The following is a 24,143-nucleotide window of genomic DNA, read 5'->3' on the forward strand; positions in this document are numbered from 1 at the left end:
GAGGAACATGAATCGCAAGAGCCTGGCACTGGGGCCAACATGGACTCAGGATCTGTTTTCCTCAGCCCCCACCTGAAGTGCTGCTCCAAATCACGTTTCCCAAACTGCCTGCCCCCCTCCATGTTTCATTTGGATTCCATTCACTTCCCTAAAGGCAAAGAATGAAACAGAACTATGCCCATTGAAAGAAAATTGGTGTCAGAAGAGGCAGCAGTGGACTGGTAGAGAAAGCACCAAGGGGAAAAGCAAACGAGATGGACTGTGGTCTTGGTTCTGCAATATTTTAACTCCGTGACTGCAGAGCATGCTGCTAACATCTCTGAGTCTTGGTTTCCTTGTCTATAAAATGGGGATACTAATGAATTTTGGGCTGTCTTCCCAAGATTCTTTCCAGATCAGGGCAAGCAATGGGAACTATTTGAAAAAGTGAGTTTCTTTCTGAGTCTTCAGTGGGCCAATAAAAAGAACAATGAAAAGAGGGGCGCTCTGGGGCACTTGGGTGGCTAAGTCGGTTAAGCAACCGGCTCTTAATTTTGGCTCAGGTCATGATCTCCCAGTTCGTGAGTTCCAGCCCCACATCGCAAGGCTCTTATGCTGACGGCGGGGAACCTGCTTGGGATTCTCTCTCTCCCGCTCTCTCTCTCTCTGCCCCTCCCCTGCTCGTGCTCTCTCTCTCTATCAAAATAAATAAATAAACTTAAAAAATATGAATTTAAAAAGGAGTGCTCCATCCAGAAATGAATAATGATGGACTGTCACACAGGAAAGGGGTTTGCTGGGTTCTCAAGGGTAAATCTAGTATTTATTTGATCTTTGATAGGTGCAGAGGGAATTCTTTCACCTGTCTGGAATACCCCTCACAAGTACTTACTTCAAAGGGTCTCAGTTTTGGGGTGTCTGCTTGGACCTAGTTATTCCTTGGAAATACCTTTTTGACCCCAGCCTTTCGGACGGCATTACGTATCAGTTGCTTCTGTATACCCACAGATTGTCAAGAAATGAGTTTGGCACCATTTAAGCTTGCATATAAAGCATAAGTGTAAGAATCTCGGAAAATAATCTGTCAGTTGTATGTAATAATCGTCTTAAATAAGCAGTCCGAGGCTTATCTAAAGCTCGCCCGAGCTAAACAAAGAAAGCAGTCAGCAGAGCCTCAGACGCTGAACTCTGAACCCTGGTCGGACCTTGCACTGGGCAGCCTGGTAACAGGAAGGCAGCAGGACATACTTTGAACCAGGGGTTCTAAGGCTGCGGTGGGGTTATAGACAGGGTGACAGCTGCATTTTGCAGCCTGAACTTTGTACCTAGACACAGGGGCATTTAATCTCCATAACAGGCACTTTGTTTCATTACTTATTAACAGCTCCTCCCTGAGTAAAGTTCTTTGTTAATGGAGCTTTAAAATCCGATCCCTCTCCCCTCGATTCCTGCCACGGGGATGGGCATTTCTGCTTGTTTGCACTCCCCGCCCTGCACAGGGGCTGATCTTTCCACAGGGATATCTTTTCCTCTGTTCAGAATGGGCCCCGTGGAGGTGCCACTTTGCCATTACTGCTCCGAGGGCCACACGCTGCAATCTGGCTTCTATTCGGAGCCGGTAACCATAGTCCCGGTGCCGTTCAATGTCACACCAGGCAATGACTGGTGTCACTTCACCTCTTCTTCCCATAGCACCTCTTTTTCCTCTTTGCTCTTTTTGTCCCTTCTTTTTCCCCTTCCACCCCCCCCCAGCCCCCACTTCTCATTCCTTTCTGCACGTTCAGCCGCTCAGTGGCACTAAAGTGAAATAATGGTGACCCTGTCACATACATCATTTCCCCTGCCAGGGTAGTCAAGCCATGTTTTGTTGCAGCTGGAAGTCAAGGCAATTGAAGTGCACATCCAAGTATCCTCCTTCTCCAATAAACACGTTTGTACTTAACTGCGCCGCACCAGTGACTGGTACCCAGTAAGCTTGAAGGCTTAGCTATTTAAAAAGAGGCCCTAGACTCCAGAAAAGGGAAAGTGAGGTTGTTAGGGAGGCAAGCATTAATTAGTCTCCACAAAATAAATACCAGTTCTACTGAAAATGCTCAGACTTCCATGCCCGCAAACCAGAGACTATATAGACTGTCTCAATTGCCACATTTGGTTCAATACCGATCAATAAATAAGCTTTGGTTTCTGGGACCCAGGAGGCAATGACCACAGGCTATTCATTTAGTAACTAACAAGGACCGAGGAGCCCCCTGAAGCTTCGCTGGAGGGTTGGGGGAGTGGGGGGTGAAGAAATTAACCTTTCACCGCTTGGCTACTTTGTCTATTTTGGGAGTAGCTGAGCTTGGTTCAGACAATAATTCACTCTCTTCTCGTTTTTCTTTTTATGTTTAAAAATGCCTGTGTGTCTAGCTCTCATTCACAGAAGGGTCAGCACTGGAGTCAGCCCTGTCTGGGCACCATGCATCAAAACCTGCCCATCCTCCCTGCCCTCCCTCACTCCCCCAACCACACACAACCCCTCCAGGGTGGTTCCACCCCACTCGCCTGCCTGTTTCAGTCCCCAGCCACCAAGTCCCTTGATGCCTAAACTGCTTGGCCAAGATGGTTTTGAAAGCCAGAGTCTATGTTTACACATCCCTGCCTTACTGTTCTCTAGTTTTCCCCGAGTTTTTACCTCCTCTCCTCACTCTCTCTCTCTCTCTCCCCTTCTCTTTTACTCCCTTCACTGTTTTTTTTTTTTTTTTTTTTTCTTAGCTTGTTCAAACACATACTCATCGCTGGAACACAAGTGAAAACATCCTGGAGCTGGTCTGGCTTTTCTATGTGCATTACCCTCCCTCATCCCTACTCTATTTTTGCAAGCCTGTGGTGCCATAGGGCTGTGACCCAGTCATTTATCCTGGTATCTGGATTTGGATTATTTATAAGAAAAGAAAGGAAATTAAAAACAAAGAGAACTCCTTTGGAAACACTGAGCCTCCAGCTTTTACGTCCAGTGTCATCCCTGGATGATCCGCAGACCCTACATCTCTCATTTTCTGGACTTGGCTTTCTGTGTACCATCCATGTCACAAGCGGGATGGCAGGAGTTTCACTGTTCCCACATCAACAAGGTTTTGGTACTGAAATGCTGCACTCTGGGACCTGGGGGCTTGATCCTTCCTGCAGCATTCTGTCTGCTCACTACTTTGTTCTTGGAGCACTCCAGCACCCGCAGCTGGCTCTCCAAGGGCCCCTCCCAAGGCCCTGGATTAGGACTGCACCTGTTTGGGATTTACTCAATCTGAAAAATAGTAGGACTCCTCAAGAACACCTAATTACCTTTGCTCTGAGAGCAATGTAGTCAGATGCTTTGGCAGCACACTTAGGACAGTCAGGGTCGGCCTCCAAGTTCAGTCCAATTATCATAGACAAACCACCAATTATCCCAAATAGAACACAGCAATTGAACCTTGATTTATATCCCCTCCTCATTCCCCTACCTGCCTCTCAATCCCAGAATCTTGCCACCTGCACAGGCAGGAAGGTTTAACAAAGTACAAGCAAAGGTTATTGTAGTTTACATAGCTGACAGCTATAAAATACAAGACAAAATTAGTCTGACTTTATATCCTCTCTAACAATCCAAGCTTAAAGATGGGAGACATGAAGCTTATTGAATTTGCCTTTCCCTCTTTCTTTTTGAGTAAAGAGGAATGGCGAAGCAAACACGATTATCCCATTTGGTTCCTAGTTCCTGACCAACGATTGAGAATTTACAAACTAGTATGAGTTCAGTATTTCATGGAAGTCCTATGTAACAACGACTCCCCCCGTCCATATCCTTTAGCTCGTCTCCCATGCACGGGCACACACAAGAGCACAGGAAAGAAGAAAGGGGGAGAGCAGACAGTTATCTTGCTGTAGATTAGAAGGAGCACTGGACAAGATCAGCAAAAGAGGACAAGTGTCTGTACCAGGATCTCTACCAACTGCCTGAGTGACAGAGACTTGCACTAACACTTGGAGTGATAATTATTTTTACCTGTAAAATGATGCTTTGGAGGATGCAGCTACTGGTTCCCAGACTGAAAAGTTAAAGGAAAAAGTGAAGAAAAGGAAACTAAAAGGACCAACACATTGCCACACTGAAAGCAGGAAGGTCACAAACAGAGGGAAAGAACATTCTCCAAGAGGGATGCTATTGGTTTGCTTTCTCTGAGACATCACGCCAGTCTCTCCTGTAATTTCCAAACAAATCCCCTTTCCCTTCATCATGTTCAGATTCCTTTTATAGAGAAAGTGCACTGATACCATAAGAAAAAAAAAGAAAAAAACAGGAATGGAGGGTAGTGGTAAATTTCCCTAGCATTAAACCATTCACAGTACAACTAACTATGGCTTCACATCATGAATCAACTCCACAGCCCCGTAGTTTCCACCCGTAATTTCTTCCTTGTGCTAATTTTGCATTTATCTTTGGCATAAATTAAGGTTAACTGCCTTTGCTTATCCAAAGAGAGTTGCTCTTGGTGCGAAAAAAAGAATAACATATCATCTAAAAGGTCATCTAGGTGCTGGTTCTCAAGACCAGTGCATGCATGAATGCCTAGTTACTGGTTATCACCTTTTACATTAGTTACCCTACTCCTAAAAATAGCACTCCAAAATCATTTGATCTGAAAGATGCAAACTTCATATATAATTTCTCATCTCTAGCTACCTTCATCCCTTATCTATTTCAAGCTGCTTTTCAGATTCTCACTTTAAAAAAATTGTTTTAATGTTTATTTTTCAGAGAGAGAGAGAGAGAGAGAGAGAGAATGAGCAAGGGAGGGGAAGAGAGAGGCGGAGACACAGAATCTGAAGCAGGCTCCAGGCTCTGAGCTGTCAGCACAGAGCATGACGCGGGCCTCAAACTACGAACCATGAGATCATGACCTGAGCCCAAGTTGGACGCTTAACTGACTGAACCCCCCAGGTGCCCCTCCCATCCTCACTTTTAAGCTATCTATTTCCTTTTCAGTCACTTCTTCTATTTCTGAAGTCAATATAAAGGTGGAAAATAGCTCCATTTCCTTTCATGCTTCCTTTCTGCACTTCAAGTCTTTGAAACACTTATTTACCGGCATAATTCTCAACACAGTTTTTCATCTTTCTGGATATAGGTTTCAGTTCTCTGTCCATTGCTGATAGACAGTACTTTCCCTGAGATCTGTCCATCCATCTTGTAGTAGCAACAGTCCTTTGGTTCAGGCTTCACCTATTATATTCCTTAAGGGTCCAAAGAAGTTAGCAAAAACATATTAGCTTTGGGTTGTTTTGGTCTGAGAGGAAAGAGTAAAGAGAAAATCTGGACCATTGACCGACTTACTCTGCAGAACTTCTACAGGGAAAGAAGAAAGGAGTCCAGAGTCCCCAGAAAGAAAAGACATTTGCCATTTATTAGGCGCATATATATAGCAGGCACTATGCTAGGCTACAGAATTTCTACGTATATTTCTACCTGGGGATAGAAAGCTGAGCCAGAAATCTGCACAGAACATACAACATGTACCAGAATTAGAGATTTAGCCAAGAACCAACCCAATCTAAACTTTTTTTTTTTCCTGGCCCTCAAATTCCTCCACAAATTAGCTTCAATGACCCTTCCAAATTTACTGTCCATTGTTATGCATAATGTACCCTCCCCTCGAGCCACACCATCACATTTTTCTGTGCTTATTCTCTTTTATGGTGGAAAATGTCATCTTTGGAGTCAGCTGGATCTAATGGTCCCGATTCTGTCATTAGCCAGCTGTGACATTTTTGAGCCTCAGGCATTTCATCTTTAAAATGGGGCTAACGATTCTTTGCAGATTTCAGGTAATTTAATGTTGAGGCTTAGAAATGTTCATAAAGGACTTGGCTTCTAGCTGGCATTCGGGAGCCATCCAGTGATCTGTTACTATGTCGTCACTATGAGTAATATTGAATGCTTCTCCACCCCCATCATCTTCCACATTGTCCTCATCAATCAACAGTGTAATAGTCAAGTTTTCTTTGAAGATGTTTCACTCCTGGTTCAAATCTATAGATTTATTTTCTTCACATATTTCATATTTGACTATACACTCATAGATCTAGTTTAAATCCCTTAAATCTTCAGGAATCTTAAATTCCTTGAATGCACTGGCCAAATCTTTTGGGTCTCTGTTGAGCCCGAGCTTTTAATAATGGGCAGTAAACACTTGTTGAATTTTAACCTGTTAGTGTTTGTACTTCGTGAGCTTCTGAGGATCCAGCACCACATTTCACAGACAGCATGCTATAAGCTCTTAATTTTAAAGAAGGTAAAATTATATAATGAAGTTACCATAAAAATATAACATTGCAGGGGCGCGTGGTTGGTTCTGTCAGTTGAGTGTCGACTTCGGCTCAGGTCATGATCTCAAGGTTCCTGAGTTCAAGCCCCACATCAGGCTTGATGCTGTCAGCTTGGAGCCCACTTTGGATCCTCTGTCCCCCTCTTTCTCTGCCCTTCTCCTGCTGGTGCTCACTCTCTCTCTCAAAAATAGATAAGCAATTATAAATAAATAAATAGATATGTATGTATGTATAACATGGCAATATAATAACTCTGATAAGATATGTTTAAAAATACCTAATATATGGGTTCACATGTTCTAAGAACTTTCCAAACCTGGGATTCAAGTATGTTGGGAACACACTTCAGTATCCCCTTTAACAAAGCAAAAAGCCCTATGATTAACATAAACGAAAAATGCTCCCTGTACCTGTTTTCCTCTTAAGTTCTCACCAAAATGAAATAAATCAACAGAATGTTCTGGGAGCTGGCCCTATATATAAATAATCTGTGGTTTGCCTTTGGTTCAATGTACTGATTTACCCAGCACATGCGAGATTATAAATTACCTTGGTAAAATAGAGGTGAACAGTTTGAAGTGACGACCACATTACACAGTATAAAGAAGGATCTAGAAATATTTTTATTTCTACTATGAGGCTCTTAAGAAAACTTAAGGGGCGGTGACATGTAAAATCCAGAATGCAGATAAATCTTCACTCACCTGCTCAGAGATTAGCAAACCTTCCTCCCTGAACTTTACAAGTTTGATCCACACCCAAGAAACACACACCCTTCTCTGCCCCTGGGATCTGCCCCAACAGCTTTCTTACCCAGGACAGGCTATAAGAAATTCTTTTGTTCCTCTTTATGTGAATCACTTTGTCTCACCATTTCCTGAATTTTTTCAGGACTTACTTCAATAGGTTATTTTTAGGAGCATGTTGGAAGTTGCTGGTAGTTACTACATTATCTACAAAGCTCAGAGTCAAAACCTAAAGGGCAAAATTTCCCTCTGGTGCCAATCAACTTTCTAATCTATGTAACCAAATTTCTATTAGTCATTGGGACTATTTCCTTTCACAATATTTTGAGTTTTTTCAAGTCTTTGTTAACCGTTCTATCTACATATCCTTCGCCACAGGTCCAGTTGGGAGGGGGGTAGTTTGGAGGATTGGAAAATCTCAAACTTCTCTAACATATAAAGAAATGTGTGTAAAAAATGCATTGCAGAGATAAGAATGTAACCCTCTGAGTGAGAAAACCTTTACCCAAGAGCGTCAAGTAATCAGGAAAGTCAAGTACGTCCACATATGATTGGTTTGTCTCATCCGGTTGGCTTGATATCCGTCTCGAGTGTTTTGTAACATAAAAATGCTACGTATCTAGAAGCATCGTCTACATTTGGAGGGTCTATTCTGGGTAAAAAGAAAGGGCAATGGACTGAATCAACCCTTCAATCAATGAGTATTATTCACTGCCTACTGTTCTAAGCAGGCAAAGCAATGCACACTTGACCCGAGGAGCATCCAGACCAACATAACACCCTGTGCCCACAGAAGCAGTTGCGACTAACAAAAAGAACACACACCTAGGGGTGCCTGGGTGGCTCCATTGGTTAAGCTTCCAACTTCGGCTCAGGACACAATCTCATGGTTCGTGGGTTTGAGGCCCACATCAGGCTCTCTGCTGTCAGCACAGAGCCCGCTTCAGATCCTCTGTCCCCTTCTCTCTCTGCCCCTCTCTGCTCCCTCTCAGAATTAAATTAACATTAAAAAAATCTTTTTAAGGAAAAAAAAATAATACACACCTAAAATGTGATCATACACCAAAGATATGGATGGACACACCGCACAATTAGCTTCTGGTCTCTGGTCCAGCTTCTTAGGAAAGACATTTAACTTCTTTAGGTCTCAACGTTTTTGTTTTCTTTATTTTTTTTTTTGTTTTGTTTTTTCTTGCAAAAGTTAAGAACACAGTGAAGAGGTCTTTCAGATTTTCTTGAGATCTGAAATTCCACAATTTTATGAAACAGAATACAAGACAGTATATAATAAATGCTAAAACGTTGGGGTACTTACAACTGAAAGTTAGACTCAGGAATTTTAATCCTGGTTTATCATTAATCAAGGAAGATCAGACACACCAAAGCCTGACTGTCCTCATGCTCTCGTGGCTGTGTATGATCTTTGGGAAACCCGATGAAATGACGAATGTGGTAATGGTATCTATTTCTGCCACTGGGAAGTCAGAACTGGGCCTCACCCCATCATTTTCTATTTCACTGCTACATTCCCATCACATTGGTTTTTTTCTGTTCCTAGAACACAGAAATCCTCATTTCCACCGTGCTAGACAGAATGATGGTTTCTCAAAGATATCCACATCTTCAATTCTCTTACGTGGCAAAAGAGACTTTGCTGGTGTGACTAAATTAAGAATGTAGGTGGGGAGGTTATCCTGGATTATCTGGGTGGGCCAGATGTGTAATTGCAACACTCCTTATAAGTAAAAGAGGGAGGCAGGAAAGTTGGATTCAGAGAGATTTGAAGATGTTACCTTGCTGACTTTGAAGATGGAAGGCAGGACATAAGCCAAGGAATGTAGGTGGCCTCTAGAAGCTGGGAAAGGTAAAAAAAAAAAAAAAAAAGAAAAGAAAAAGAAAAAAAAAAATCTCCCCTAGAGCTTTTGATAGGAAAGCAGACCTGCCACACCTTAATCTTAATCTTAGCCGGGTGAACCCATGTTGGATTTTTGACATCTAGAACTACAAGATGATAAATTTGTGTTGTTCTAAGCCACTAGGTTTGTGATAATTTGCTAGAGCAGTCATAGGAAACTAATGCACCCACCTAGCTGTTTACAGTACGTAGAACGCCCTTTCTCTGGAATCTGTACATGGCTGAGTCCTGTTTGTCACTCTTGTCTCAACCTGTATGTCACCTTGACCATAGAATCTAAAGAGTCACCCAGGCCTTCATCTAATTCTCTGCATTTTTCTGGGGTTTTGTTCATTGACTGTTTCCTTCTAAGTTCAGCTTCATGAGAACAGGGAGCTTATCTGTCTCAGTCACGACCCCATTTATAATATTTAAAATAGTGTCTACACTTTATCAGTATTTGTTGAGTATAGGATTTAGGGGACCCAGTAAGTGTTTTGCATCCGAATGTCACAGAAAGTTTTAGGACATAAACAAAGGGGCCACAACACATATGTTTTCATTACCTTTAGTTATTGCAAAAGCCATCTGTTAGCTCCAATGAAAAACCCAGCCTCTTCCCTCCATTTTGATTCTCTTTCCCTATTTCCACCCGTCTCACAGAGAAAAGTCGAGAAAATATGAGAGTGGTCTGGACATCTCCCAAAAATAAACTCTGGCATAACGATGGTACATACTATGTCTAAAGGTCTCTGGATTCTTAAGGAATAAAGGACGGTATATAAATGTTAAAATACTAGAGTTTCTTTAAATGGAAATTTTCATTTTTATTTGTCTGTTTGATAACTGCACAACATTGCCACCCCAGCAAAATTCTGTTGCAGCAAAAAGAAGAGTGTTCCCCCCGCCCCGCCTTAAAATTTGTTAAAATGACATTTCCCTTGGGTTGCATTTCCTCAGACCTGTGCAAAAACATCTCCTCCCAAGATAGAAAGCAGTGCGCAGCTGTAACCCTGGGAAGCATAATGCTGTGCTCGGAATATCAGATTTTTAAATCTACCAAAGCTGGAAAAGAGATTAAGAGTTAAGGCTGAAAGTCTGTCTTTAATGTGCTCTATTATGCACCAGGCATTACAGTTAATATGTCCCTTCAGATTTTGATGGCCTACTTTTCTGGGCTTACAGATGCGGCAGTACACATTAAGGATCGCGGTTCAGCAAAGATTATGAATTTCTTTGCCTCCATTGATTGACCTCATACCCCTAATGTTATGGTGCTGTTTTGTCGTGTGTGAGGAAGAACGATCTGGGTGGTGAAGAAAGGGTGAGAGAAAGGGAGCAAGAGAAATACTTCTGTGTGTGTGTGTGTGTGTGTGTGTGTGTGTGCGCGTATGTGTGCGTATCTCACCAAAAATAATACATCATCAAAAGGGGGAAGAGAAGATAGACTTTTCAAAAAAAATTGCCCCCTGTGTCTCAGCCATACATTCATTTTTTGATTGTTTTTCAGTATTTTAGGAGTATTTTCTCTTTAATTGCATTTGAAGTTTCTAATGGAGGTCTTTAGGCCTTTGCTTTTATTTTTCCTGTGACCAGAATTTGCAAACTGGTAGCGACAGTTCAGTTGGTGTGTATAGACATGTTTTGTTTGGCTCCACATTTCTTATTTTTTTTTTTCCTTAATTGGAATACTTTTAGGCAGATACATCCATCCACCCTGGTTTCAATAGATTCCAGCACTCGCCATTCTCTTGCCTCTGGTTGCTTCACATATTTACTTTCCAGATCTTCTTGGACCCAATGCAAGAGACCCTGATCTAGTCTATATCTGATTCATACGTGCATCTTGAAACATCTAACTCTATATGCCTCCATATGTAAGTGCTAGACGGTTTACTTTGGTGTTCCTATTAAGTAAGATTATGACTCATAAATATGGCAACCTAATTTTTTCACTAACCAATCAAAATTCCTTCTGATTTAGGAATTTAGGTAGTGGAAAAATCTTACAAATTTCAAATTCAAATCACAAATAGGTTTAATCACATCTTGTCTCTTTTCCTGAAAAAGATCTAGGATAGCGATGAGATGTACTTGTAAAGATCCATGACGAATTGATTTTATTTAAAAGCAGCAAGGGGCGCCTGGGTGGCTCAGTCGGTTAAGTGTCCGACTTCAGCTCAGGTCACGATCTCACGGTCCGTGAGTTCGAGCCCGCGTGGGGCTCTGGGCTGATGGCCCAGAGCCCGGAGCCTGCTTCCGTTCTGTGTCTCCCTCTCTCTCTGCCCCTCCCCCGTTCATGCTCTGTCTCTCTCTGTCTCAAAAATAAATAAAACGTTAAAAAAAATTAAAAAAAAATAATAAAATAAAATAAAAGCACCAAATAACATAAAGTCAGGATTCTCTTGGAAATTCCTGACCACATTGATACCGTGTGCTTGGCAGAAGTTGGGCATGAAAGACTGTTGTTTGGTGAACTTTGTCAGAAATGCAGTTTCCAAGCGGGAGACAGATGTTCCATTTTCAAAGCCTTTGACGCTATTGACAGACGTAAGATTTCACACTGGGCCAGGGAAGACTGGGAATCCGTGTAGCAGTGATCAGCATACATCTGCTTCTAAAGTGAGTCTAACTGGGCAGAGGAGCCCACGAGAGATGATGCTTAGTAGAAAGTGCCAAGTGGAAAGTAGAAGAACAGGTGGAGAAGGTGGAGCAGGTGTTGAGGCCTGTGCGGTAACTACCAACCGGGGCAAAGTCAGCAGTGACTTGTATATATGGGAAGGAGAAGAGGAAGTGCCTTTGGAAGAGCCAGAAAAGTCTGAAGAAACACACAATGCCCTTTCTTTGGAGTTCGGTTATTGTCTCTTTTTCCATTTCACATCCAGTTAATTCACTCCCCAGTTCAAAGTTCAAGAAATGTTGGGATATACATTCTAGGTCAAGCCAGGTCCAAGCCACTATCATCTCTCGTCTGAACTTGCAAAGGTCTTCTCCAGCAGCAGCCAGAGATGGTTTTTAAGAAAGAAAATAGAGGCACCCCTGGGTGGTGCAGGCGGTTTAGAGTCCAACTCTTGATGTTGGCTCAGGTCATGATCTCACAGTTAGTGAGTTTGAGCCAGGCCTTGGGCTCTGCATTGATGGTGTGGAGCCTGTTTGGGATCCTGTCTGTCCTTCTCTCTGTCCCTCCCCCCACGTGTGTTCTCTCCCTCTCTTCTTTCTCTTTCCCAAAATAAGTAAACTTTTTAAAAAGGAAGAAAGAAAGTAGAACCACATCACACCTTTTCTTACAACTCTCCAATGGATTCTCCTTATTCTTATGATAAAGCACAACTTTTAACCTGCCCTTCAGGATCCTATGTGATGGGCTATCTACCCGAGGGTTTCTCCAGGTTGGCTCTACTGACTTTTTAGCTGAATAGTTCCTTGTGAGCAGGTTGTCCTCTACACTGTAGGATGTTTAGCAGAGTTCTTGGCCTCTACCCACTAGACGCCAGTAAGTACTGGCATCTAGCCATCTACCCACAACTCCCCCCAGTTGTGACAACCAAAAAACATCACCAAACATTACCAAATATCTGCCCCTGACTGAGAGCAACTGATCTATCTGGACCATGCCATGACTCTATGTTAATTCTGCATTATTCCCCCGTGCCTCCGAAGCACTACAACCAGTCTCCTCTTCTCCAGCCATACTGTCTGTCTTTCATCTTGTCAAATGCATTCTTCCACCACCTCTTAGTCTCCTCAAGTTACCATAACAAACAACATGGAGTAGGAGCCTCAAACAATGTTTATTTCTCATAGTCTGGAGTCTGGGACACCCAACATCAAAGTGCCAGCCAATACAGTTCCTGATGAGACTTCTCTTCCTGGCTTGCAGATAGCTACCTTCTTTATGTGTAGAGAAGAGAGAAAGAGAGAGAGAGAGAAAGAGGGGGGAAAGAGAGAGAGAGAGGGACCTCTGTTTTCTCTTCCTCTTCTCATAAGGACACCAATCCCATCACTAGAGTACCATTCTCATGATCTCATCTATTCTTAATTGTCTCCCAAAGGCCCCACCTCCAAATACCATCACATTGAGGCCTAGGGCTTCAACATATGAATTTGGGGGGGACACAAACATTCAGTTCATAGCACACAATTTTTCCATTTCCTTGTTTTCTATTCCTCTACCCCCAACTCTGGACCATCCAATTCTTTCTCATCCTTCAAGATGGAGTCTTTCCTGATCCTGGTAGTTAGCTTCCCTACCTCCAAATATCACACGCTTTCATAACATCTGTTGTTCACTACATGGTACGTCATCATTGCTTTTTAAATTAGCCCTCCTGTTATTCTTTCTGCACTGAAAGTCTCATCAGGATAGGAGCCATATTTGCACAGCTCACCACAGCTCCTAGTACAGTGCCTGATGCACAGCATTCCCAAATGAACAACTAAAGACAGAAAAACAATAAGCAAGGATGAAATACTAAAATACTGGAGAACCAAGAGGGATATAACCACAGGTAAGTCCTGAAGCCACTCGCTTGGGGATTGTTTGCTAGATGGTGTTATAGTACATAATAATGGCTGGGTCTGCAGTAATGGTAATAGCTAACATTGATTGAGTACTTAGTTTATACTAAGCCAGGTATTAGCCAGGTATTGCACCATATATTCATTATATCAATGAATCCTTAAAATAATCTGACCAAATAATAGCCATTAGCATCCCCATTTTACAAAGAGGTTAATAAATTGGTTAGGGTCACACAGCTACTAAGGGCAGAGCCAGAATTTACACACCAAAGGTTGGACCCAAAGGTAATTATTCTATACCCCTACACTGTATTGCCTGTCATGAGTTAGGGAGCAGGAAGTTTGAGTCTCAGAGCTTCTTCAAACTGTATGGTGAGAGAAATTTTTAAGTGTGTCTGATGTTTAGATGTCTATATTCTCAAGAACAAAGACAAAGGAATCATTCAAAAGCAGAATACTAATTACCAGTTAATTCTTCTCAGTATTGTTTGGAAGATGGGAGTTGGGCATGGAGACATCAGGGAACAAACAAGGGGATGAGGAAGTTGAAGACTGTCTCCCCAGCACATCACATCCATTTCAAGTTACATTTTAATTAACAAACTTCTCTTAAAATGTGTAAACATATTAGCCATACATACCTCAGTACAAATGATCTTGAGCCCATAAGAAGAAAACCATCTTCTGAAACTCTGTGTATGTATGTGTGTGTACACAATGCATGTGAGTATAACAACTATAGACCGTGGGGCCCTTCAGTGCAGGGTAGAGATGAATGGAATGACTCAGAGAAGAGTTTGGGAAACCATAAACTTGGATAAGTCTACTAAATACTTGTTTCCAGAAAAGTAGGTGGGAGAAGGGCACTGGATATGAAGTGGGAAGATGCCAAAAGTAATTGCTACCCACTTTGCAATTACTCCCAGGGCCCAGAGGCTGAGAAAAATCATCCTGAGGGCTACCTTTGGCACTGTAAGCCTGCAATAGAGTTTTCATGAATAATTCACTTTGCCAAAGTAGAAGTAACCACGGTTTGTAGTTCACTTTCCTTCCATTAATTTAATCTATGACTTTCATTTTGTCTCTCTGTAAAAACAAAAGGGAGACTAACATTTAGCTGTAAGCCAGGAAAGTGATTTATTAGGCAACACTTATAAATCATTATTTATGGCACACTAATAGTTTAGCAAAAATCTTTTAAAAATAAGAATTTTACTGGGAACAGATTCGGTAGAAAAATAAGAATTCCATACACAGTCGACTGAATGTATTTCTTCTACAGTTACAATTGCATCTACCCAATTTTTGAGGCATGTACTCAAGTGCCAGAGAAGGCTCAAAGTATAAAGTCCATCTGTCTAATGGAGGTTTGGCCTATCAATCAAATTTGTCATTACTTGGATTAAGTTGTTGATATGAGCAGCTTTTTGGAAAAGAAGGAAGATGGAAATGCCATAACAAATTATGGTAAATTATAGGGATTTGGGGTAAATGACCTTATCCCAGTAGAAATCCAACATCTTTTTGCTTAGACTCCCTTCAGGACTGATAGAGAGAAAATATTCTTTCAAATGTGGTGCCTCCGTCCCTTTGGCATCCTCCTGCGGCACCCGTCCTTGTCATCCTGATACCATCCCAGGGCCCTGGCTATCAGTGCCCTCACGACTAATTAAAAACTTGCATAACAGCAATGTTAAAGGGCTCAGAGTCCTTTCTCTCGGAAAGCAGGACTTCTGGCTCCAAGTTTGGGGCTTGGTGCTATCAAGCTAATTCCATCACATAGACACAGGCTATTTTTGGGCAAAGCCAACTCCAGTGTCTCACTCCCTATAGTGGGAACAGGAGCTGAACTTGGCTGACCCTGGATGGCCTGGACATCATGGCTTCTCTTGGGAAGTTATGTCATGCAGTTCAGAAACACAGTGTGGAGTGTTGCCTGCAAAGTTCATGGTACTGGATAGCCACAATACATGTAGAACCTCTCCAGAAATGGATTTTCATGGTAGTAGAACTCCTTGCTTCTTTTCCTCTTCTTTTCTCCTCTATCTCTCAGAAGAATGGAAGATGGAGAGATAAGTGAAATGGCAAGACCGGTCCTAGGCCTATGCACAATGGAAACATACTGATCTCATTAAAAACAAGTTTAGGTACTTGATTAGTGATTTGGGAAGGCCTTATATGTCCCTGTTAAATCATTCTGTCTAAGATTGGGAGCCTCTTGAAGGGAAGGGAATTGCATCCCTAATTGTGTACGTCTATCTCTCTGGGTCAGTATTTAATTGGTAAATATAAATTATTTTACACCAGTAAGAGAAAGGAAAACATAATGTAATTTAGAAACATTTGGCATAAACACATGATTATCAGACATCCGTGCAAAGTATGTGCTATTTTTCCATGAAAGACAAAGCATAACAGGAAAGAAATGAAGAAAGGGAGTTAGTAAACTATCACCCAATTATTTTTCTTCTTTTCCTTCGGGGAGGTAAAAGAGCAGCCCTGTCCCGGACCACTGAGCCCCCTCATTCCAGGGGCACTTAGACATTGATTACATGCTGGCTGGGGAAGAAATTAAGCCCGGCTGCTACTAGCTGTTCTTCCAAGTATGTTCTGGAACTCATGGGTCCTGCCCTCTTAACAGTTGCTTCTCTTGCTCCCTATCCCTGCTAAAGTAAGTGGGGTGGGCCTGCAAAGATGACAAGAAAACCTTAAAGATAGGACGAGAATGCAAGTTCCCCACTTGATTTGTTATATCTGTTTACTGAGGAAAGTAAAATTAAGTTATGTTCCTACACTTTTGAATAATGCGAAATATAATGGTAAAACACTTTTCAATTTCAACAAATTTGGTAAGGCTGTTGTGGCACTAAGAGAGTATCAAGACTGGAGTGATTATTTCCTAATTGTTTGAAACCTAATGGATTTTAATCATGAATGAAAACAGGCTCAGGATTTTTGCAGCATATATTGTCCTCATGATATAATTAATAGTATTGTAAAATTATTATATAAGAATGTCATTCAACAAATGTGGATGAGCCCTTACTTTACGTCCTGGACAACATGAAGCATGGAATGAAATCTAATATACAATAAAAACATGGTTCCTGCTTTCCATGAACTTAAACTCTGATACCAGAGAGAAGGCATGACATAATATATGCCTTTTACAAATGTTATAAGAAACATAGTTCCAGGAATGCCCCAGAAGTTAAAAATTACTTTCCAGCAGCATTATTACGGAAAGCTCTTGGGAGAAAATAGCATTTGATACTAAACTATCAAATAATATTGTGTTCTCAAATTGATTTATGCGTATGTCTTACTTCCTCAGCTGCACTGTAAGGTTCTTGTGGCTAGACAGTGGATATTATTCTTGTTTTTTAAAAAAATTCTCCGTCTGTTATTCTTTGAGCAAGGATCAGCTGCCGAGGAGAGGCACAATTAATTGTTTTTTGATATTTACTAAACGGTAAGATAAAAGTCAGAACAAGTGCCCAAAATTCCATCTGTACCTTTTAGCTGCCTAGATCCAACAGAGACTTTTGATAGATTCCAGGAAGTAGCAGATAACGCTAGTTCCTTTCTTTTGTGTCGTGAGTTGGGAAAACTGGATTCTAATTCTCACTTTCCCACTAACTTAATCTATGAAGTGGGTCAGCATTCAATTATCTCACCTGAAAATGAGCCTGCTACCATCTTGAAGGTTTAATAAGTATCATCTTATGACACAAAAGAACTGTAAGGTGATTGGAAAGACATTATACAAATACAAGATGCCATTATTGCTGCCACAACTCGTGTGTGATGTTAAGTTCATTCTTGAACAATAGCGCAGAGATTTCTTTAGAAGTATGTCATTGCTTTAATTTTTTATTTCACTTTTATGTTTCATTTGGCTCATCTTTTTGAAGTCATTTTCCTTGTTTAAATAGTTTTGTATTGTACCTTTTCTCTCAAAATGGTTTTATTTTGATGGATTTAGCTTCCCTGGAGGAAGCTGAATATGGAAAAACCTAAGAATCATTGAGCTGCTAATAATAATTATCCTCTGCCCTTTTAAAGCCTCTTTTATCTGAGGATATCAAAGGACTTTTCAAACCGGTATCTATAATTACCTTCATCATACAAAAGAATAACTGCCAGTGAGGCTGAATGACTTACAGGAGGTTGACAAAGGCAAAAAGCAGAACCCCAAATTCCCTTCCCCCTTCCCTATTTCCTGTCTCCCAGACTTCAGGACTCTTAGGGAAGACTGAGGTCTGGCTTCAGCTCTGAGGAGATCCAGAGAAAGAGAGCCTGTCTTCATGATATGTAGCTCTAATGAAGACCTAAACATGCTACCCTCTGACAGCTCATAACCTGAGAACATATGAACACAAGGGACAAAACAAGTAGGAAACAAATGGAGGGGGAGCTTCCTTTGAGGTATAGAGGCTAAGAAACGTTTGTCCAGTGGAATTTCAGTCAACCTACCCCAGTAAGTGGCCTGTTCTCCACACTACTTTGCCTTTACAGTTTTTGTTTTTGTTTTTTCTCACCTGGGGAAAAAAAAAATCGAGTTTATACTTGGTAGAGGGCAGGGTTCACTTTTTCCTCAGCCGGCCAAGTTGAGAGCTAGCAGGATGAATTTCTGGGTTCTCCTTAAGGGTATAATTTAACCACAGTGTTCACTAAGATTCACAGTGCTTTAGCAATTGACCGTCCGTTCTTTATAACGTTCAGATTTTCTCTCTGTGTTCTATTTGCAGATAGAATGACATATCTCAAACTGGCAAAGTTCCCCAAAGAATGGGAAAAATGAATAATGTGAGCAGGGGTTGGTGAGCCAGGGCATTTTGATTAAACATGGGGTCTCAGAACTGGCGGAAGGTCTGGCTCTGACTGATGGCAGAGAGGGCTCTAGGGCCTCCCTACTAAATGGCAAACTAGGGACCATAAAAGAGATAATGTAGCAAAGAGCTTCAGCCATCAAGTTATTCTAAAAATGGAGTAGGGCATTTTATACGTGGAGAGAAGGGCACTGATTGTTATCTGAATATTGCTAATATGTCCCATAGAACCTAATTGGAATAATTTTTTACTATTAATTTGAACAAGAGTGCTGAGGCTCTTTATATGTATAATAAAGCTAATTTCTACATTTAATAGAGACAATTTTATTTTTTAATGTTAGCAAAATCAGAATCGTATTAAATTTTAGAAGTGAATCAAACTTTTATAACTTTAGGATTTCTTCCCGGGTTCGATGTGGTGATTAAAATGCTCTCATTTCAATCCCCTTAGATTAGATTGAATCTGTGGTGCTATTTTACTCTGAGGCATATCTCGAGTGTTTTTAAAATGTAACATTTTCACAATAAGCTGTTTCCTACAATAAATTCATTTTTATACTTGCTGTTATACTTCAACCGAATGCTAGTGGTTTGTATTTCCCTGATCAACAGGAAACTGACGATGCTTGACTGACGTAAAATAATGGCTATTACTTATGAAGCGTTTACTACATGTCTAGTCTTGGGTTAAAATGCATTTAGCGTCATTTAATCCTTAAAACAGCAATATAAGGTAGACACTAGTATTATTTGCATTTTATAGATGAGGAAATAGAGACTTAGAAATTTAAGACATTTGATTAACGTCCCACAGTTAATACGTGACACAGCTATCATCAAAACCCAGGTCCTAGGGACTCCCAACCCACTCTCTTGTAGACTGCAACTTTAACCTGTTTCGTAATTGATTCTTAAATTTCTAGTTCTATGACCTTCACTGTGTCTGGCTAGGCCATCACAGACCATGTGCCATTGCTATCTGTTCAAACATCTTCAGCCAGAATGTTGGGCTGTATATATTTGATCAAGTTGGAAACACCAAAGATCAGTAACCCATGCACCTCCTGCCTTACATGGGGGTAAGGACCCTCTGAATACATCTTTCAACTTTAATGAATGTAATGTTCTCCCGAAAAGAGATGACCTTACCAAGTGTCACTTCTTGGTAAATAAAGCTCTGCCACTGTTGACTTTTGATTCATCATCACACTGATATTTAGTGTCAGTCCAGTGTGCTGGACGAGGCAACAATCTTGAGCTCTTATAAAGGCAAACAGGTGGCTGGTCACATTGGACAGATTCCCTTTGGCAGAGGTAGGGAAACTACAACTTGTATTTAGCATTTTAATTGACGTTGGTGCCTGCAGAACCACTTTCCTCTGTAAAATTCTTTTCAAAGGAGGGGAAATCAAAATAGAAAGTAGTATAACTTCTTCCTGTGTATGTACATGTAGCTCCTTCAGGAGATGAGACTTCCCTTTTCCTTGACTCAACCGTAGCATTCACATGCTCCCCAGCTAGTATTCAGTCATCAAAACTAATACACGCAGGTGCTTTACATATCAGGGAAAGTAAACATTTTTGTCAACTTTTTAAACAACTTTCCCCACAATCACCGACACTCTCCAAATAGAATCTGCTGACTTCAATGGCAGGGTCAGTGTTACAGAGTGACTCATTGCCGGAGAGAACAAACAGGCCCAACAAAGGCTACTTCGAGATGTAAATGCTGTTTCCTTATTGCTTGTGAAAGCTACAGCTTTCACAAAATAGAACCAGAAAGCCTGTGTTTGGGGGTTCCTGCTGTCTCAGATATCCCCGGGCCTCCAGAAATGCCCACACCCTCTAACAACTGTTCCCTCCCTTTCCTCTCCCCACTCCTAGAGTGCACCAGATGCATTCAGTTCCTCAGTGAAAATACTCCTGAACCTGATCCAGTCCGGCTCTAGCCCACGCCACTTCCCAGAAGCTAGCCTTGCCAAGGTCTCCAGTAACATGCTCCCTGCCAAACGAAATGGCACTTCTCCATCTCGATGCTCCTTGACCTATGTACAGAATTTGACACTGCTGATAACCAATTACACAACTCTCTCTTCTTGGCTTCTGAGCCTCTTTCCTCATTTAGTCTGCCTCTCACCTCATCTGCTTTAGAGACCTTTCCCCCCTCCTCCCCTAGCTTCCACTTTCCATGGGGCTATCCCCATTGCTTTGCAAATTAGCTATTCCATGTACAGTTGCCTCATAGATGGCAGGGGTCATGCTGTATTCACGTTGGAACCCCAGTACCTAGACAGTGTTTGCAAAATAACATGGGATCAAAAAAATATTTGTTGAATGAATGCCTGTATGTAATAGATCAATTTCTATATTCACTTCTGTCCTGCACACTGCATCTGGCAGGAAGACAAGTCGCATGACCAATCCGTATTAAACAAATTTATTGCGTGCCTTTAACTTTTCCCAAACCCAACATCCATGTGTCAGTAAAGAACGCTGATACAAAGCTCCCAAGTAAAACTCCTCACTGACTCTGGTTGTTTTTCAATTCTATTTCCAGTTCCTAATTAAATCTGCTTTTTCAGTCATGACATTTTCTGAATCTGATTTGCCTTCTTTTCAACTCTTCCAATGGATTTTTCACAGAATAAATTTTAAAAAGTACTCTGTGTTCAATTGGCATTTTGTATAGTAGCTACTTGCTCTAATGTATTGCAAAGAGTAGCCAATTATTATTTGTTGAGTGATGGCCACACGAACAACTGGATTATGTGTATTGTTTCTCAATTTGGTCATTAAGGTGGTCCAGACAAGTGAATTAGCTGTTCCATTGTCTGTTTATTTTAGTCATTTTAATGACCAAATCATATTATCTCAGAGGCGATATAACCAAAGTAAAGCAATTTGTTATTTCAGTGAAAAATAATAATTTAATCCAATAAACTGTTAATTTCAGTTTATGGTTATTATATAATCCTTTATCTCCTGTTTGGATAACCATAGGCTCATCTCTCCAGAATCCCAAATTACAATATTTATTTCCTGTAAGTCTTTCGTTCTTCTGCCAAAGTTATCTTTCTCACCTGCCATTTTGTATATGCTGGACTTTTCTGAGGCCATAGAATTTTTTTTTTAAATTTGTCCTATAAGTTATGTCCAAGATCCTCTTGCTCAATTGCAAAGTTTTTCTTTCTAATTTTTTAAAATGTCTTGCTATTTTCTCTCTTCTTGTATGCTCTGTGATTGAAACACATCAGGTGTCTGCTTACTACCCCCTTCATATGATCATTTTATTTATATCTTCTTCCATTGGATGGATGGATGGGTAGATAGATAGATTGATAGATAGATACACAAATTCACATCCTACAGATACTAAGGAATTGTTCAATACAGTCTGCTAGCACTAAGACCTTACTTCTAATAACAGATATTTTCTTTTTATCCCCCCATTAAAAGCAAACCTCTTCTACATTTTTAGCAGATCAAGGCACTTATGTTTGAACCCTGTTGTATTTGTGGTTTACAAAGTTGTCCATCCTTTCATGTATTTCTCTGATTATAAACTCTAAAGGAAAGACCTGATATTTATTAAACAGATCCTAAACAGTTTCCAGCACTGTAATATGAGGATATAGACAATTAAAACATTATTTATGTCTATTAGCAAATCATCGTGTATGTATCTAAAACTATTAGGTATCTGAAGCTACAAAAATCAATTATGTCTTTCATCTTGCTAGATGGAATATGTAATAAAAATGGACCCCTTACATTATTCAATGGATCATGTTAGATCAATAGTTTTTCCTATTTGGTAAAATGTGATGTCTCATGATTTTTTATAGCAATCTGTATAATTATAAGGGATGCACTTTGATTAACATCAAAGAGTGGTAAGTGATATAAGGCACCATAATGAGATGCAAGAGAAGTCTATGTTGATAATTCTAATCCGAGTTTCCAAAATAAATAATTTTCGGAAACTAAAAAGAACACCTTTTCAATTTTCCTATGCTTATCATTTCTTCTCATTGATTCTTTTGTTGTAAACTATGTACATCCCAAATTTCTTTCTCTGCTTGTTATAGCCACATTCTTTTGTCCAACATTTTAAATCTTCAATAAAATATAAATGAGCAACAGCTTCCTGCTAACCACAAATTCCCCTTCTTGTTTTGCTTTGTCTAAATGTTCTTCTTGAATGCCCAAAGGACTTTCTCTTCCTGCTTGGCACAGTCCGAAATTAGTTTGAATCACATTATCCTTACAACCAGTGTACCTGCATTATGATTCCAAGGGTAATTTGTGTCCTTTAACCATAGTGTGCTTATCATCAATGCTTCAAGGGACTACAATCTGGCCTTGATCTTGCTCAGTTTATCAAGGCTGCTTGGGGGTAGAGCTATTCATGGGTACAAACGATACTGGTTTTATTCCTATGACTACTCAGAAATCTATTTCTCAACCAAACCAGTGATTTTTAACAGTGTTTTTTTTTTTTAAATCACACTTATAAGGCAGTGTTGATACAAAGGTGTGTGTCTATTTTTCCCCATTAAGTTCAAAACAAACTATTCTTTTTAGCTTCTCTCCTTGAGCTTTAATTCTGACTAAATTCAGCCCTTGAGCATCAGTTAAAAATCTTCTGCCTTTGTGTGTTTTTTTGTAAGTGTGTTGTATGTATCCTTTTTAAAGTCTCATTAAAAGATTAAGACATACTATTATTAGTTGAAATTAATGGGTAAACTTTGCCTTGCTTATTGCTCATCCATGCTTTTATCTTGTTTTCAGCTAGATAACTCTAACGTTGGGTCGGTTGGTCTGCCAAAAACACTGATTATAGACCCTTGTTTTATGCAGAATTCACACTGTCTACAGGGTGTGGTACAGAGACACTCAACCGTTCTTGAGCAGTTGTAGCATTACTATACTGTTTCGTGAATAAACAGATCTGCTTTAAGAAATTATTTGTGATCTACAAATTTGTGTTTGTAACCAACTATTTTCCCTGTTTATCTCTGGACAACAACCTGGAAGCTATCCTCTCAGCTTAAAGTCATTGTCACAACTGTGCAGAAGACAGTTAACATTCTTCTCAGCTCTTCGCAATTCCTGGTCAATATCTTTCCTCGAGTGAAATCCATGTAAACTTCAAACAACAAATCACAAGGTGAAAAAGTTGTCAAAGCCCTAATTTCACATCATCTGCGGAAAAATAGGATTTTATGAATTCTACTTTTTTTTGAGAGAGAGATAGAGCACAAGTGGGGGAAATGGACAGAGAAAGAGAGAGAGAGAGAGAGAGAATCTCAGGTAGACTCCACACTCAGCACAGAGGCTGACACACTATCCCATGGCTCTGGGGTCATGACCTGAGCCAAAATCAAGAGTCAGACGTTCAACCTACTTAGCCACCGAGGCGCCCCTGAATTCTGCTTTTTATATGCTAAATTCAGTCGAGTCAGCTTTTTGTTAGTGTTTATTTTATTTTTGAGAGAGAGAACATGAACGGCAGAGAGAGAGAGGGACAGAGGATCCGAAGTGGGCCCTCCACTGACAGAAGAGAGCCTGATATGGGACTCACGAACCATGAGATCATGACCTGAGCGGAAGTTGGATGCTTAAGAGGCTGAGCCACCCAGGCACTCCCAGTCAAGTCAGTTTTGAAGTGACAATACCTCAGAAATGGAGATTTTAATCCAGAATGTGTAAGTTACCAAGTTGCTGTCACACAAATTGCCAAGGCAGTGGTTCTCTCAAGATGCCAATTATAGTTCTCACTGTTTTATCCAAAAGCTTAGATCTCAAAAGACTTGAGCTCTA

This window comes from Panthera pardus, unplaced genomic scaffold, assembly GCF_024362965.1.
Source record: "Panthera pardus isolate Hobbes unplaced genomic scaffold, ASM2436296v1 HiC_scaffold_16, whole genome shotgun sequence".
In the NCBI taxonomy this organism is placed as follows: domain Eukaryota; kingdom Metazoa; phylum Chordata; class Mammalia; order Carnivora; family Felidae; genus Panthera; species Panthera pardus.